This window comes from Rhinopithecus bieti, unplaced genomic scaffold, assembly GCF_001698545.2.
Source record: "Rhinopithecus bieti isolate Rb0 unplaced genomic scaffold, ASM169854v2 scaffold_32096, whole genome shotgun sequence".
Classification (NCBI taxonomy): Eukaryota; Metazoa; Chordata; class Mammalia; order Primates; family Cercopithecidae; genus Rhinopithecus; species Rhinopithecus bieti.
In genome coordinates this window covers 939698-957678 of record NW_016813886.1, presented here as the reverse complement: position 1 = coordinate 957678, position 17981 = coordinate 939698, and the positions used below count along the sequence as shown (strand labels likewise).

General features: G+C 46.5%; 1 long non-coding RNA gene across 1 annotated transcript in view; it reads left to right on the top strand.

The window, feature by feature from the left end:
• LOC108513316 (uncharacterized) overlaps window positions 1–8426 on the top strand; it is a 29803-nt gene extending 21377 nt beyond the window's left edge. Inside the window, exon 3 of the long non-coding RNA XR_001880857.1 lies at window positions 7967–8426. This is a non-coding gene — a long non-coding RNA (uncharacterized LOC108513316). The remainder of the gene's footprint in view (window positions 1–7966) is intronic.
• The last annotated feature ends 9555 nt before the right edge of the window (window positions 8427–17981 follow it).

The window sequence follows — 17981 nt, the reverse complement described above, 5'->3', positions numbered from 1 at the left end:
GATTTTTTTTGTCTAGTAATTTTACAAATTTTGAAAGTGAGATGTTGACATATCCCAACTATAATTATGGATTTTTCTATTTATTTTTTAAGTTCTATCAGGTTTTGCTTCATGTGTTTTGAAGCTGTGTTGTTTGGTGCACATATATTTAGGATCAAGATATACTCTTGCTCTTCTGTTATTATGTAATATTCCTCCTTTGTCCTAGAAATTCTTTTTGCTGTGAACTCTATCTGATATTATTATAACAACTCCTGCTTTTTTAAAAGTTCCTGTTTGTTTGCATGAAATATTTTTTTCTATTCTTTCACTTTCAATCTATTAAATACCATGATATTAGAACTGAATATCTTATGGACCTCATATAATGGGTCATATTTTTGCATCTACTCTGCTGTTCCCATGTTTTTCCCAGATTTATCCAAACTGCAAAGTCTGAGGGCATGGTTCCTAAAATTTCCCTCATTCCTGACACCAACAGCAAGTTTTAGAGGTTTCCAAAGCACCCTAAGTTTCAATCATTTGCTGGAAGAACTCAAAGAACTCATTGAAAACTGCTATACACATGGTTACTGTTTACTGCAGGGAAAGGATACAACTCAGAACCAGCACAGAGGGCAGGGCTAGGAGGGTCTGTGAAGCCTCTATTGTCCTCAGGTGCATTACCCTCCCCACATCCACGTGTGACAATACCATGAAGCACTGCCAGCTTAGGAACCTCACCCAAGCTGTGGTGTCCAGACTGTTTCCTGGAGCTGCACTGTGCAGCCATAATTGACTGATCTGCTGCAAACTGGTTGGAACTCTGTCGTCACCGCTCCCTTTCCCGGAATCTGGGGCTGACAGCACATTCCTGGGAGGACCCACCATGGGCCAGCTGGTGGCAGAAACTTCAGTATGGTCTGAGGGGCCCACGATGAATAACAAAGACCCTCCTGTCACATGGCTTCAGGGCTACTTACCAGGAGCCAGGACAAAGGCTAGACCTCTCTTTGGGCTAGGCCGAATTCTTTACCACACAGAAATTACATTTAGGACTCAAATGTGCCATTTGTATTTACTTTCTGCATGTTTCTTATGTTTATTCTGTTCTGTTTCACTTGTCATGGATTAGTTGAACCGTTTTTAGCATTTCATTTTGAATTATTTATACTTTTGGGTGCATTGCTTTGTATCGTTTTCTAAGTGGCTGCTCTAGGATTGATTATAATATACACATGTAACTTATCACAGCCTGCTGCCATCAGTGTTTCACCAGTTCATGAGAAATATCAAAAAGCTTACTTTTATTTATTTCCCCTTTGCCTCCCCCACTTAAACATGTAATTATCATAAATATTTCCTCTTCAGATGTAGAGCGCCACAGCAGATGATGTTATTATTTTTTGCTTCAACCATAAAATATAATTTAAGAAACTATCGTATTCAATTATATTTACCATATGATTACCCCTTCTGTTGTTGCTATTTCTGATTTCCTTATTTCCTTTTTGTTAGGAGAGCTTCCTTTAGCCATTTATTAAGGGTAGGTTTTCTGGTAACAAATTATCCTAGTTGTCCTTCCTCTTAGAATATCTTTATTTTCCCCTCATCCCTGAAGGATATGTTCACTGAATAGGGTTCTGGGCAGACAGTTTTTCTCAGCACGTGGCGATGGTGTGCTGCTCCCTCTCCCTCGTGGTTTTAGAGAAGCCCACCATCCTCAGAACCAGTGTCCCTTAATGCATCATTTTTCTCTGGTGGTTCAAAAGATTTTTTTCTTTGTCTTTCCTTTCCTGAAGTTCCGTTATGATGTGTTTATCCTATTTGGGGTTTGCTCAGATTCTTGAATCTGCAGGTTTATTTCTTTCACCGAATTTGGGAAGTTTTCAACCATTGTACCTTTGAATACTTTTTCACTACACATTCCTTCCTCTCCTCCTGGGACTCTGGTGACAGTAATGCTGGGCCTTTTGTCACTGCCCGCCCGTCCTCAAGGAGATGTTTATTTCTCAGTCTCCTATCTCTCCGTCGTTCCTATGGGTCAGCTCTATTAATCGTCCTTGAATCAACAGACTCTGTTCTCTGTCATCTCCACTCTGCTATTGAACCCAACTGCACATTTTTTCATTTAGTTATTGCATTTTTCAGTTGTATGATTTTCATTTTGTTCTTGTTTCAAGAGAATTCGCCATTGTTATCTGAAGCGTTTTTATGATGGCTGCTTTAAGGTTCTAACATCTGATTTATCTTGATTAATCTTATTTTGCTATTTAAGTTGTTTTTTGTTTTGTTCTGTTATGTTTTTGAGACAGTTTTACTCTGATACTCAGACTGGAGTGCAGTAGCATGATCTCAGCTCACTGCAGCCTCAAACTGCCAGGCTCAAGCGATCCTCCTGCTTCAGCCTCCTAAGTAGCTGGCACCACAGGTGTGTGCCACCACAGATGGCTAATTTTAAAATTTTTTGTAGAGACAGGGTCATACTGTGTTGCCCAGGCTGATCTCAAACTCCTGGGCTCAAGCCATCCTCCTGACTGACCTTCCGAAGTGCTGGGATTACAGGTGGGAGCCCCCTCACCTGGCTTCAAGTTCCTTTTTATGTTTCCTGATATGACAAATAATTTCAAATATATTCTGGAGATTTTGGTTATTATGTAAGGAAACTTTTGATCCTATGTGAACATTCCAGTTCAGTCCATGGTACCCTTAATTTGGTTTACCATATAGGCCCCAGCCTGCTTTGGGGAAATGTAGAGTCAATGACAATTTAGTTTTCAAAGCCCTCCCAGTGCTATTCCGGTCTGGTTTGTTCTTCTGGATCTGCTGGGGCTCTGGTTCAATCCCTGCGTGTGTTGCCAGGGTTGCCCTGTGTGGTGGGGGTAAGTTAAGGAATGCCGGGTGCTGGGTGTGGTCTCTGAGCCGTAGTCAGCAGAGGCTGTTGTGGCCTGGATGTGATGCTGAGGGCAGGCCTGGGCGGAGCTGCTGTGACATGAATCAGTGGAAATCTCCTCACTGGGTCTCCAGTGAGATGCCCTTCTCAGTCCTTTCACCAGAGAGAACAGGCTCTTTTTCTTTTCTTTTTTCCCCCTGCACGTTTTGGCAGTTGCAGGTTGCAGGGTTCTCTGGGCCCATCCAGGATATGAGAGAGAAAAAGAAAACTCAGGGCCTGGTACAGCGTCACCCCCAAAGTCCTGAGGTTCCTGGGCAGCCTTCCTTCCTCTCCACCTCCCAGAGTCCTCTTATGTCTGTTAAATTATTTCCAGGGTGTCCAGTTGTATTTAGAGAGCAGATGCCACCTCGTCATAGAACACCAGGGTCCACTCTCCAGGCATTTGGAACGTGTTGCCACAAGGTCCTCGGGTGGGTGTGACAGTTCACACACCCACCAGCAATGTTTCCACATCTCCATTTCCTCTGCCCCTGACAACATCTAATGTTACGATTTTTGTTTGTAAATTTGGCTTTTGGTTCCTTTATGAGGTGGTTAATTAATACAGGCTGCTGGCTCCTTCCCATGAATCCAGACGTTGGAGATGCCATCAAAGGGATGACAGTTGTTGGAGCCTAGAACCTAAGAGGAAATCCCTGAGAGCCTCGCGGAGGCCGGGCGAACGTGGTGGAGTCTGGGGCGGGAGGGGAAGCACAGTCTGGGTGGAGGTGGCCACACTGCACGCGCCCGGACCAGGCTGCAGCTCTCTGCTCCGGGGCCCACCTGGGGCTGTCATCTGCCCGGCACTGCTTTCCTGGAGAAGATCCTACCCGTACCAGCCCCAGGAATCCAGGCAAGGCCAGAGCACCTCAGCAGCCTCCTGGAGTGAGGGCCATGACGCCTGAGCAGGCTGGCTGGTGGCCCCTGGGCAGCCCTCCTCCCCAGCCCAAGGACAGCCAGTTACAGCAGGGGGCAGCCCTGGACAGACAGCACCGGCTAGGACAGGGGTGTTCCCTGCAGATCAGAGCAGCCCCCGGGGATGAGCAAAGAGGGCCCCAGTCATCCTGCCAGAGGCTCTGCCTCAAGTAGCCCCTGCCTGCCTCCCTGAAACCCATCAGGAAGGTGTCAACTGGGGCCTAAGGCAGCTGACTGTTCCCAGGGAACAGAGAGCGGCCTGAGGAAAAGAGACAGCGAGGGGAGTGAACTCCGGGAGGGAAAAAACTCCAAGGTCTTACATGAGAGGGAGCAGATGAGCGGACAAGAGCCCAATCCGTCACATACCCTCAGGACGCAGGGAGAGAGCGGCTGGAATCGGCAGTTATGCAGAAGCCGCAGCCGGGGATGCTGGACTGGATGGAACACGCGGGGACTTAAGTGATGAACTTGATGGGAAGGTTGGAGAGCAGAAAATGAACGAGTGAGACAGATCAGGCTCTGAGCCCTTCTAGAAGGACCTGAAGGGGCTGAGGAGACAGAGGTGAGGGAGAAATATTCAGTGCTCAGAAGAGGAAAAGTGAATAGATAAGAGGAGGTATCCGAAAAATGACTAGGAACTTTCCTCAATTAAGAAAAGACGCACATCCTCAGACTGAAAGGGCTTGCAGAGCGTTAATGATATTTTAAAGTTAAAATGTTATGTGTAATTTCAAAGAAAAACATCTACATTTTGAGTCAAATTTGCTAAAAACTTCCAAAGAGAAAAAGTAGGTAACGCGCACAGGAACGGGAGTGGTGCTGAGGATAGAATCGCGGCACAGACAACGGATGCAAGAAGAAAGGGAGTGACAGCTTCAGACGCGAGGGGAAAGGACGCTGGAACCCAGGGCTGTGTCCTGCTCACCGCCATGAAATACGGGCGCGCAGGAAGCCATCTTCAGTCCTATCAGCCCCTTGAGAGTCAACCCGAAAAACACTCTTGGAGAAATATTTCAGCAAGAAAAAGGAACCGGGGAGGATGCTGCCAGGTCTGGGGAGGAGTGGTGCTTCCCCAGCGTGGATGGTTCACAGTCATCTAAGTAAGCAATGATCTACGCGTGTGCCGCACAGTCCAGCTTCCTCGGAGGCGGTTGGTGGCCTGGTGGAGGAATGTGGGATGGCTGGGTGGCCACAGAGAATTACTGTTTCCATTAAAAGGAAATGTGTTCTGGCCGGGCACCGTGGCTCACACTGTAACCCCAGCACTTTAGGAGCCTCAGGCGGGTGGATCATTTGAGGTCAGGAGTTCGAGACCAGCCTGGCCAACCTGGTAAAACCCTGTCTCTACTAAAAATACAAAAATTAGCTGGGCGTGGTGGCAGGTGCCTGTAATCCCAGCCCTTTGGAAGTCGGAGGCGGGCTGATCACTTGAGGCTAGGAGTTCAAGAACCAGCCTGAACAACATGGGGAAACCCCATGTCTACTAAAAATGTAAAATCTAGCCTGGCATGGTGGTGCATGTCTGTAGTCCCAGCTACTCAAGAGGCTGAGGCAGGAGATTCGCTTGAACCCGGGAGATGGATGTTGCAGTGAGCTGAGATCACGCCACTGCACTCCAGCCTGGGCAACAGAACAAGACCCTGTCTCCAAAAAAAAAAAAAAAAGAAGAAGTGTCACATGGAGACGTGTGTCCATTTGGGACTGTTTTCCAGCCTTTCCACACTCTCCGCCTCCCCATCTGTCCCTCCATCTCCACCAAGCTGTGTTTTGATGTTGTGTTTGCATGATTTGGTGTATCTGGCATTTTAACGTTTGCAGGGCAAATTTCTCTTCATTTTGTGGTTTTTTTCTGCCTGTTCTTTTGTGTTTATTCTTTTAGATAAACTTAATTCTTTTCCTTTAATGCCTCTGATAAAATATGCTTCAGAGACCACTGACCACTGCATGTCACTGTGTTACCAGTTTCAATAGCTGCAAAATTCCACGGAGTGCTTAGACCATACTTTATTTAAGGAGTGTATTTTGGTTGCTTTCACTTTTCCTGCATGTCCAGTTGTGATGGCTTTTGTGCAGTGTAGAGGTTGAAAGCAAAGGACTTCCACTGCTTAAACTCAAAACGTGTTTCTACTGCAGTGGGCCCTCTCTACCTATGGGTTCCAGTCCTTGGATTCAACCAATCGTGGGTTGAAAATATTCAGAAAAGAAGTGGATGGTACTGTCTGTACTGAACATGTACAGACTTTTGCCTTGTTGTTATTCCCTAACAGTATAACACCTGTTTCCATAGCATTCACAGTATATGAGGTATTACAGGTAACTTAGAGATGGTTTCAGCTGTACGGGAGGATATGCGCAGGTTACATACAGATACTATGTCATGCTCAGGGACTTGAGCTTCTGTGGATTTTCATATCTTCAGGGTTCCTGGAACCAATCCCCTACAGAATCCTAGGGACGACTGTATTTGCCAGTCCTGTGACTTGGGACAGACATTTAATTTTCCCAGCCTCCATTTGCTAATCTTTATAATGGTGATAAGTCTTAAATCCTTCGCTGTTTTGGGGGGCACATCCCAGCACATGCTGGTGACCACTTTTCTGGAGTAGATTATTTGAAGCAGGACTGGAATCGTCGGTCAGGGAGTAGGTGCATTTCCCCTCCACATTTTCAAGTCACTCCATGCTCCTAAATGGCTCTGCCAGATCCCATGTCCTCCTGCAGGGCAGGAAGTTCCCATCTCCCAACTCCACTGGCGGTGAAGGGGCTCAGAGCTTTTCATCTTGCCAGTCTGGTGAGCACAAGGCGCATTTCATTATTGTTTACATTTGCATTCTTATTAGACAGCAGGAGGGTTTAGCATCCCTTCAAGTGTTTACTGGCCATTCTCCTGTCTCCTGTGGTTTGTGCTAATCCTCTGCCCATTTTCTGTTGGGTTGGTTGCCCTTCACACATTGATTTTGTAAAAGCTCTTTATATGTTCTACATATAAATCCCGTGGCTGCTTATACATGTTATAAAATACTTTTCCCTGGTGTGAAGCTTACTTTTGATGTGTCCATGAGGCCTTTCTGCATTCAGAGTTTTAGATATTCATATAATCAAAACCTGGTAGTTTTCCTTTTGGTTTTGAGGTTGTGTCTTGTTTGGGTGAGCCTTTCCTACCCCTTTGACTACAGAAATGCTCTTTCATTTGTAATATCCTCCTATTATGAAACATATTTCCACATTTTCTAAATTTTAATTTTAGCTGAGAAATATTTAAATTAGTAATTATTAAAGTATGAATTACTTTTCTCTTGTTATTAATTATTGGTTTTATTTATTTACATGTATTGATTGGCTTACATTTAGTTTAGTTTAATTTAATTACTTTAAAGTAATGTATAAATATCTTCAGTTTGTACTGCATGATCTCACTCATAAGTGGGAGTTGAACAATGAGAACACGTGGACACAGGGAGGGGAACATCACACACTGGGGTCTATCGGGGTTTGGGGCAAGGGAAAGGAGAGCATTAGGGCAAATACCTAAGGCATGCAGGGCTTAAAACCTAGATGACAAGTTGATAGGTGCAGCAATCCACATGGCACATGTATACCTATGTAATAAACCTGCACGTTCTGCACATGTATCCCAGAACTTAAAGTAAAATTTTAAAATAATAATTAATTAATTAAAAGATAATTTAAAAAATATTTTCAGTTGGTAAATGTCCTGGCAACACGGGAACAGAGTTAAACGAGTGTGTGTCCTCCTTAGCTGCTCCCACCCCTCGTCTCCTCCCCAGTCAACCCAGCCGTCAGTCTGGCGTGCGCCTTCCAGATTTCTTCCTAGACACTGGCATACGTAGATCACTATTTGCTGCCACTTGGTATCTTTTAAACACACAGAATTGTTTTGTGCAGAAACCTTCTATTTTACATCTCATAAGTGTCCTGGGGTTCTTTCCATGTCACTGTGGTGTGTGTGCGCATGTGTGTGTGTGTGAGATTCAAGTTCAGCTTGCTAATCTTGTAGAAAGAATTGCGCTCCACTTCCCCTGTGCTCTGGCCCTCCCTAACACAGCAGCCCGTCCCTGGAGGCTGATGGAGCCCCTCGACCACCTCTGCTTACCATTTCTGTTTGTTCTGTTTATTCAGGTTTTCTGCCTCCTGCTAAGCCAACTTATACATTCCAAGAAAATCTTGCATTTCATCCAGGTGAAACAGAACCTACTGGAATGAAGCTGGCCTCCCGTGGAATGAAGCTGGTCTCCCGTGGAATGAAGCTGACCTCCCGTGGGATGAAGCTGGCCTCCCGTGGAATGAAGCTGACCTCCCGTGGAATGAAGCTGGCCTCCTATGGAATGGAGCTGGTCTCCCGTGGGATGAAGCTGACCTCCTGTGGAATGAAGCTGGTCTCCCGTGGAATGAAGCTGGTCTCCAGTCTCCTTGATTTGAAGCAGCTTCTCCATGTTGGCTATTATGCCATTTTTCTAAATCTAACGTTTTGAAATTTGTGCCTTTTCTTCCTCTTTTGCTTGACTTCCCAGAGGTTTTTTTATTTTAATTGTCTTTTCAAAGAAGTGGTTGTGCGTTTTATTTATCAAGTCTACTTTTATTATGGCTGTTTTAAAATTAAATACATTGATTTCTTGTTTCCCTTAAAAAAGATTCTTGCATGTTTACTTAGTTTATATAATTTTATATGTCTTTTGTTCAAGCGTATTAATAAACACTTGCAGCTATAACATTTCCCCTGGGAACTGCTTTGGACATATCCAAAGATTTTGATAGGTCACACGCTTATTGTAGTTTGTTTCTGAAAAGTTTTTCATGTTAGTTTTTATTTTCTCTTTTACTCAAATTATCATCAGCTTTCTCCTTTTATCCTGTTTCTGACAAATTAATCTGAGGCTATAAATCTCTCCCTAAATGTCTATTTTGTTGGGTTCATAATTTTAATATGTAATATCCTATTGCTATTTCCAGGCATTTTATATTTTTCATTGTGAAAACTTTGTTTCCAAAACACACTTTTTCTTTTTTTTTTTTTGAGACAGAGTCTCATTCTGTTGCTCAGGCTGGAGTGCAGTGGCACAATCTCAGCTCACTGCAACCTCTGCCTCCTAAGTTTAGGCGATTTTGTTGCCTCAGCCTCCCCAGTAGCTGGGTTTACAGGTGCTTGCCACTATGCCCAGCTAATTTTTTGTATTTTTAGTAGAGACAGGGTTTCATCATGTTGCCCAGGCTGGTCTCGATCTCCTGACCTTGGGTGATCCACCCGCTTCAACCTCTCAAAGTGCTGGGATTACAGGCNAAAAAAAAAAAAAAAAGAAGAAGTGTCACATGGAGACGTGTGTCCATTTGGGACTGTTTTCCAGCCTTTCCACACTCTCCGCCTCCCCATCTGTCCCTCCATCTCCACCAAGCTGTGTTTTGATGTTGTGTTTGCATGATTTGGTGTATCTGGCATTTTAACGTTTGCAGGGCAAATTTCTCTTCATTTTGTGGTTTTTTTCTGCCTGTTCTTTTGTGTTTATTCTTTTAGATAAACTTAATTCTTTTTCCTTTAATGCCTCTGATAAAAATATGCTTCAGAGACCACTGACCACTGCATGTCACTGTGTTACCAGTTTCAATAGCTGCAAAAATTCCACGGAGTGCTTAGACCATACTTTATTTAAGGAGTGTATTTTGGTTGCTTTCACTTTTCCTGCATGTCCAGTTGTGATGGCTTTTGTGCAGTGTAGAGGTTGAAAGCAAAGGACTTCCACTGCTTAAACTCAAAACGTGTTTCTACTGCAGTGGGCCCTCTCTACCTATGGGTTCCAGTCCTTGGATTCAACCAATCGTGGGTTGAAAATATTCAGAAAAAGAAGTGGATGGTACTGTCTGTACTGAACATGTACAGACTTTTTGCCTTGTTGTTATTCCCTAACAGTATAACACCTGTTTCCATAGCATTCACAGTATATGAGGTATTACAGGTAACTTAGAGATGGTTTCAGCTGTACGGGAGGATATGCGCAGGTTACATACAGATACTATGTCATGCTCAGGGACTTGAGCTTCTGTGGATTTTCATATCTTCAGGGTTCCTGGAACCAATCCCCTACAGAATCCTAGGGACGACTGTATTTGCCAGTCCTGTGACTTGGGACAGACATTTAATTTTTCCCAGCCTCCATTTGCTAATCTTTATAATGGTGATAAGTCTTAAATCCTTCGCTGTTTTGGGGGGCACATCCCAGCACATGCTGGTGACCACTTTTCTGGAGTAGATTATTTGAAGCAGGACTGGAATCGTCGGTCAGGGAGTAGGTGCATTTCCCCTCCACATTTTCAAGTCACTCCATGCTCCTAAATGGCTCTGCCAGATCCCATGTCCTCCTGCAGGGCAGGAAGTTCCCATCTCCCAACTCCACTGGCGGTGAAGGGGCTCAGAGCTTTTCATCTTGCCAGTCTGGTGAGCACAAGGCGCATTTCATTATTGTTTACATTTGCATTCTTATTAGACAGCAGGAGGGTTTAGCATCCCTTCAAGTGTTTACTGGCCATTCTCCTGTCTCCTGTGGTTTGTGCTAATCCTCTGCCCATTTTTCTGTTGGGTTGGTTGCCCTTCACACATTGATTTTGTAAAAGCTCTTTATATGTTCTACATATAAATCCCGTGGCTGCTTATACATGTTATAAAATACTTTTCCCTGGTGTGAAGCTTACTTTTTGATGTGTCCATGAGGCCTTTCTGCATTCAGAGTTTTAGATATTCATATAATCAAAACCTGGTAGTTTTCCTTTTGGTTTTGAGGTTGTGTCTTGTTTGGGTGAGCCTTTCCTACCCCTTTGACTACAGAAATGCTCTTTCATTTGTAATATCCTCCTATTATGAAACATATTTCCACATTTTCTAAATTTTTAATTTTTAGCTGAGAAATATTTAAATTAGTAATTATTAAAGTATGAATTACTTTTCTCTTGTTATTAATTATTGGTTTTATTTATTTACATGTATTGATTGGCTTACATTTAGTTTAGTTTAATTTAATTACTTTAAAGTAATGTATAAATATCTTCAGTTTGTACTGCATGATCTCACTCATAAGTGGGAGTTGAACAATGAGAACACGTGGACACAGGGAGGGGAACATCACACACTGGGGTCTATCGGGGGTTTGGGGGCAAGGGAAAGGAGAGCATTAGGGCAAATACCTAAGGCATGCAGGGCTTAAAACCTAGATGACAAGTTGATAGGTGCAGCAATCCACATGGCACATGTATACCTATGTAATAAACCTGCACGTTCTGCACATGTATCCCAGAACTTAAAGTAAAATTTTAAAAATAATAATTAATTAATTAAAAGATAATTTAAAAAATATTTTCAGTTGGTAAATGTCCTGGCAACACGGGAACAGAGTTAAACGAGTGTGTGTCCTCCTTAGCTGCTCCCACCCCCTCGTCTCCTCCCCAGTCAACCCAGCCGTCAGTCTGGCGTGCGCCTTCCAGATTTCTTCCTAGACACTGGCATACGTAGATCACTATTTGCTGCCACTTGGTATCTTTTAAACACACAGAATTGTTTTGTGCAGAAACCTTCTATTTTTACATCTCATAAGTGTCCTGGGGGTTCTTTCCATGTCACTGTGGTGTGTGTGCGCATGTGTGTGTGTGTGAGATTCAAGTTCAGCTTGCTAATCTTGTAGAAAGAATTGCGCTCCACTTCCCCTGTGCTCTGGCCCTCCCTAACACAGCAGCCCGTCCCTGGAGGCTGATGGAGCCCCTCGACCACCTCTGCTTACCATTTCTGTTTGTTCTGTTTATTCAGGTTTTCTGCCTCCTGCTAAGCCAACTTATACATTCCAAGAAAATCTTGCATTTCATCCAGGTGAAACAGAACCTACTGGAATGAAGCTGGCCTCCCGTGGAATGAAGCTGGTCTCCCGTGGAATGAAGCTGACCTCCCGTGGGATGAAGCTGGCCTCCCGTGGAATGAAGCTGACCTCCCGTGGAATGAAGCTGGCCTCCTATGGAATGGAGCTGGTCTCCCGTGGGATGAAGCTGACCTCCTGTGGAATGAAGCTGGTCTCCCGTGGAATGAAGCTGGTCTCCAGTCTCCTTGATTTGAAGCAGCTTCTCCATGTTGGCTATTATGCCATTTTCTAAATCTAACGTTTTGAAATTTGTGCCTTTTCTTCCTCTTTTGCTTGACTTCCCAGAGGTTTTTTTATTTTAATTGTCTTTTCAAAGAAGTGGTTGTGCGTTTTATTTATCAAGTCTACTTTTATTATGGCTGTTTTAAAATTAAATACATTGATTTCTTGTTTCCCTTAAAAAAGATTCTTGCATGTTTACTTAGTTTATATAATTTTATATGTCTTTTGTTCAAGCGTATTAATAAACACTTGCAGCTATAACATTTCCCCTGGGAACTGCTTTGGACATATCCAAAGATTTTGATAGGTCACACGCTTATTGTAGTTTGTTTCTGAAAAGTTTTCATGTTAGTTTTATTTTCTCTTTTACTCAAATTATCATCAGCTTTCTCCTTTTATCCTGTTTCTGACAAATTAATCTGAGGCTATAAATCTCTCCCTAAATGTCTATTTTGTTGGGTTCATAATTTTAATATGTAATATCCTATTGCTATTTCCAGGCATTTTATATTTTCATTGTGAAAACTTTGTTTCCAAAACACACTTTTCTTTTTTTTTTTTTGAGACAGAGTCTCATTCTGTTGCTCAGGCTGGAGTGCAGTGGCACAATCTCAGCTCACTGCAACCTCTGCCTCCTAAGTTTAGGCGATTTTGTTGCCTCAGCCTCCCCAGTAGCTGGGTTTACAGGTGCTTGCCACTATGCCCAGCTAATTTTTTGTATTTTAGTAGAGACAGGGTTTCATCATGTTGCCCAGGCTGGTCTCGATCTCCTGACCTTGGGTGATCCACCCGCTTCAACCTCTCAAAGTGCTGGGATTACAGGCATGAGCCACCACGCCCGGCCCCAAAATGCACTTTTAACATGATCTTTGTTATTGCATGTTTCTAATTTTGTTGCTCCCTGGTGAGAGAATGTGATTTGTGTAACAGTAATTCCGGGAAAGGGACTGAGGCTTCCTGCTCCTTTAGCACAGCTAATTTTTCCAAATGCTGTCCATGAGCTTGGAAAGAGCGTTGTACTCTGTTGGGATGGGCTAAAATCTCTCTGTAAAAATGAGTGTTCTTCTGGTGTTGGTGGTTTTTTTGTTTGTGTGTTTTTTGTCTCACTTGTTTTGTTTGCTCAGATCTTTTGATGATCTGGTTAATCTTTTAATTTATGCAGGATGTTTCTCTGCTTGCACAGGCTGGTAGGATGGGGGACTGGAGAGAGGACAGGTGTCTGCTTGCCCAAGGACTGGCAAACTGTCACTTGCCCTGGTTGTGCCTTACCAGGAGCTCCCATGCCTGTCCCTGAGAGTGTCATGAGTGCAGTGGTGGATGCATTTCCCCTGGGTTAGGGGGTGGGTGGCTGGTCCTACCTGTTTGTTGTTGCAGCTGAGACACTGCCCACTTCTGTTTCCTGATGGATCTTGTCGATCATTTGGCTTCTTCCTGGCCTGGACTCTTGAGCTGGTCTTCCGCAGGCCAAGCAGGAATGCAGCTGGCTGCTACAAGAGTTCCTTCACTAGAGGACATCTCTCCTCTCTCCTCCCACACATGGGAACACAGTGGTGGGCTTTCCTCCTCCCACTGTAGCCTGCAGCTCCACTTTCCCCTCCTCGCCCTCTGCTCTCAGACAGACCTGTTCTTCCCTGGTATCTGTGAGAGGTGATTCTTCACGGTGCCAAGAATATGGATTTTTTTTAGAGCAGGGACTCTCACAGATATTTGCACACCCATGTTCAAAGCAGCATGATTCACAAGAGTCAAAAGGTAGAAGCATTCTGGGGGTCTATGGGTGAGTAGATGGGCAAGCAAAATGTGGTTATGCATACAGTAGACTGTTACTGAACCTTTGCCAGAAAGGAGGTTTTGTTAGTTTGTTTGTTTTTTGTCTTTTTTTTCTTTCTTTTTGTGGAGAATGGGATCTTGCTATATTGCCCAGGCAGGTCTGGAACTCCTGGGTTCAAGCTATCTTCCCGCCTCTGCCTCCCTAAGAGCTGGGAAAATAGGCATGAGTCTATAATACCGCCAGGCCAGGAGGGAAATTCTGAGAGGCGTGCCAACACGCATGAGCCTTGAGGACATTGTGCTAGGTGGAATAAGCCAGCCACAAAAGGACAAATACGTTGCGATTTCACTTACATGAGGGGCAAATTCACAGAGACAAAGCAATGGTTAACAAAAGGAGGGAGTTGGTGTTCAATGGGTTCAGTGTTCAATGGTGTTCAGTGGGTATGATTTCCTTTTGGGAAGATGAAAAAGTTCTGGAGATGGACGGTGGTAGCGGATATGCGACAATGTGAGTGCACTTAATGCCAGTTAACCCTATACTAAAAGGTGGTACAACTGTGCATTTTGTGTTAGGTATATTTTCACCACAATTAAAAAATTTGAAAACAGCATGGATTTTGGAGCTGATCTGCCTGCTTCAGATCCTCCCATGAAGTTCTGCGAGCTTGAGCCAGTACCTGGGCCTCCTGGTGCCTCAATCCTGCATATAACACGGGGAGCGCGTGTGCCTTGGCACGCGGCTCTGGGCGTTCTCGTGCAGCACTCAGATCTCAGCGTGGGCAAGGGCGTCACCCTTCTGGGGCGTCCGTGGGGCCTTGGAGAAGGGAGACTCCAGGGCACCAGAGAAGTCTACCAGGAGAGGCCGGCCCGAGTGCTTCTTCACCCCCAGCCCTCTTAGGAAACTTTCACATGCTTCTCCCACTAGGCCTAGGCACCCCTCCCCACCCTCCCTGCCCTCCTGGTTCCCTGATCCTCAGTGATCTTGTCCTTCAAAACTCAACTCCAGAGTCCCCACCCGAGGACCCGCAGTGCCTGGCCCCGGCGAGGTCGCGGAGTGTATGTCCGCCCCGAGGCTCCACCGCACCTGTGTGCTGGGAAGCCTGGCTCCACGGGACCCTCAGGCGCTGGGTGCGCCGTCGCTGCAGCTGCCAGGAGCTGCTGAGGAAGCGGCTCGAGGCCCCGGGGCGGGTCAGGCGTGCGGTGGGCCCGCTGCCCTCACATCTGCCCTGGCCGCACACAGGAGGCGCGGTCAGCAGATAAGTTGGACAGGGTTGGACACCTGCTGTCTTTTTCGGGCCTCGGTTTTCGCGTCTGAAATAAAAGCGCGCATCCTGGCCCTGGCGCTGTGCCTCTCCCGCGGTAGAGATTTCCACCCCTATGAGCCCAGTGTGCCTTCCAGGCTCGAGGGAGAGGGAGTGTGCGTGCATGTGCACACGCTTATGAAAGACGGTGCGTGTGCACACGCGTGTACGTGCGTGTGAATGCGTCAGATTGCCCAAAGATGCACACATGCACGTGTGAGTGTGCGCGTGTGTGTGCTCAGAGAACAGCTCTCAGCAGGCTGAGGATCTCCTTCCTCTCACCCCTGGGGGTTTCGGGGGACCAGCCCCAGTCTCCGGGTGCTGTGGGATGCTCTGGGCCGAGCGCGCACCGCTGTGCTTCGGCTCTGTGGGGACCTGGCCTTCCCTGCCCGCACCACGGAGAGTTCCACAGAGCGGCCACTAGGTGGCACCGCAGACTCGCGACCGCGGAGCGCGGCGGCTCCCGGCTCAACGCAGCCTCGCCTAGGGCTTTTGCCAGGGCAGGCCCGGGCCGCTGCTTCCAGGAAGAGCAGGAGCAATCGCCAGTTACACCTGCTGATGCCCCTGTAGTGCTTATGCTCCCAGGCATGGGCTGACCGCAACCTGCATTCTCTCCTTTTATGTCCCTACTATTTGGAACCCTGTGTGTTTTTTTTTTGTTTTTTTGTTTTTTGTTTTTTGTTTTGTAAATTTGCCACTTAAAAATACCCCGAGTGGAGCTAAAACTATAGACCCTGCTCAACTTACCCCTGGCTGCGGCCCGATAAGGCCACTGCTAGTGGAACATGACTAAGTCCGCCTGACTACCGAATAGCACAGCGTGGGGGCCCACCTTGGCCGGCTGGGAACACTGCCCTGAGCCTGCGGTGGGTAGAAGCATCAACACGAAGCCTGGTTTGCAGTCAAGTGTCGGATACCTCATGTAATCATCGACTACTGTACTGAAAGTAAGAAACCGAGTGACCGTGTGGGACTCAAATGAGGGTTTCTGCTGAATGTGATGGCTTTTGCATCCCTATAAAGTTGAAAACTGTTAAGTGGAACTGCAGTAAGTCAGGGGCTGTGTGCACTAGAGACCTGAGTTCTGCCGCTCTGTAGCTGTGTGACTTTGGACACATATTTGAGCCTGAGTGTCTTTTACACAAAATAGATTTCTTAGCATAACACACACATGTGTATGTGCCCATGTGTGTTTTGCATGAAGCATCATCTGTGTATGCATGAGTTGGTGTGCACATCTGTATGTGTCTGTGTAAGTCCATATGTACATTCTGGGGTGTGCATGTCTGTGTGTGCCTATGTTTGTACGTGTGTGTGCTGGTGCATGTGTGTGTCAAGTCCTGGGCTGGAGTTGAGGAGTTGAGGGGAGATGCTGGGAAGGCAACCAGCACCAGGCGTTTGTTGGCCAGGAGAGAAGCTGCCATCCAGGTGCAACCTGGGGCTCCTCTTCAGGGGCACAAGTCTTCAGAAGTGAGGAAGCTGGGGGCTGCAGCAGGGCGGTCCTGCACCTCAGGGGAGGTGCGGAGTGAGGCCAGGAGGATGGAGAGAGTGCTGGAGAATGGGGAAAATCTGAAGCATCAGGAAAGGAAGGCACAGGCCACGGAGAGGGCAGCTGGGCTCTGGGTGAGGCCGGCCCTCAGGAAGGAGGTGCCACAGGCAGGGGAGTGCCCAGATGGAGAGCCCAGGGGTACAGACCCACGGGTGTATGACAGTGGGGGTGCTCCTGAAACAGAGCAGCGTTATCCAACAAGCAAGGTTGGGACAACTAGTTATTTCATTTAAAAAAACAGGTCAATGTCAGTCCTCATACTATGCTTTAAAATAAGCTCCAGATGGACTCATGCTTTAAATGTAAAGAAGAAAAGGCAAAAAGAAAATAAAGAAAAGGCAATTAAGCAGGTAGTTAATTGGGGGCAATTCCAGGATGCAGGAGAGAGGGGATGGAGCTGCGGCAGGTCTGGGGAAGGGAGAGAAGCCAGCCTGAGACTAGGGCCCAAGGACCCATTCAGGCCAGCAGTGCCTTCTGTGCACTTCCGCAAGCTCACACGTTCTTCCAAAGTTGCCGTCATGGAGAGGTAGGCTTCCATGTGGTCTTGACTCCACTCGATTTGAATCCTTGGGTCGCTTTTCCTGTGATCATACTCAGCCCTGATACAGCCATTGCTGGGGCCTCCCCTGGCTGGACGTTCCGCTTTTGGTCCACATTCTTTCCTCCTATCCAGAGGCTGGCCATGGGCCTCCCGAAGGCTGGCTGGGAGGACCTCCCTGCCACGGCCGTGCTCTTGCTCTGCCCACACTGTCGCCTCCATCTCCACCTCCCTCTCCATCCTCACCACCAGTGCTCGCGTCAGTGGGAGCTTTCCACTCACCAAGCCCAGGCAGGTGTGTCACGTGAATTTCTCTCGAGCTTCACACTAGAGGTAGTGGTGCTGTTGTCACCCCATCTGCTGAGGATACGCTGGGGCTGGCAGGGGCTACCCAAGACCAAGGGTGTCACTGTCTCCATCCTGTGACCACCCAGCCCTGGGCTCCCTTCAAATCTTTTTTTGTTTGTTTGTTTTTTGAGACGGAGTCCTGCTCTGTCTCCCAGGCTGGAGTGCAATGGTGCGATCTCAACTCACTGCAATCTCCGCCTCCCAGGTTCAAGTGATTCTCCTGCCTCAGCCTCCAAAGTAGCTGGGACTACAGGCGCCTGCCACCACACCTGGCTGATTTTTTTTTTGTATTTTTAGTAGAGACGGGGTTTCGCTATGTTGGCCAGGCTGGTCTTGAACTCCTGACCTCGTGATCCCCCTGCTGCAGCCTCCCAAAGTGCTGGGATTACAGGCGTGAGCCACCATACCTGGCCCCCTTCAAATCTTAACAGAGAAGCCACCAAAGCCTCCTTGAGTCCATCACATGAATGGGCCTCCTGGGCCCCTCAGCCCCTGGACTTCCCTTGAAGGG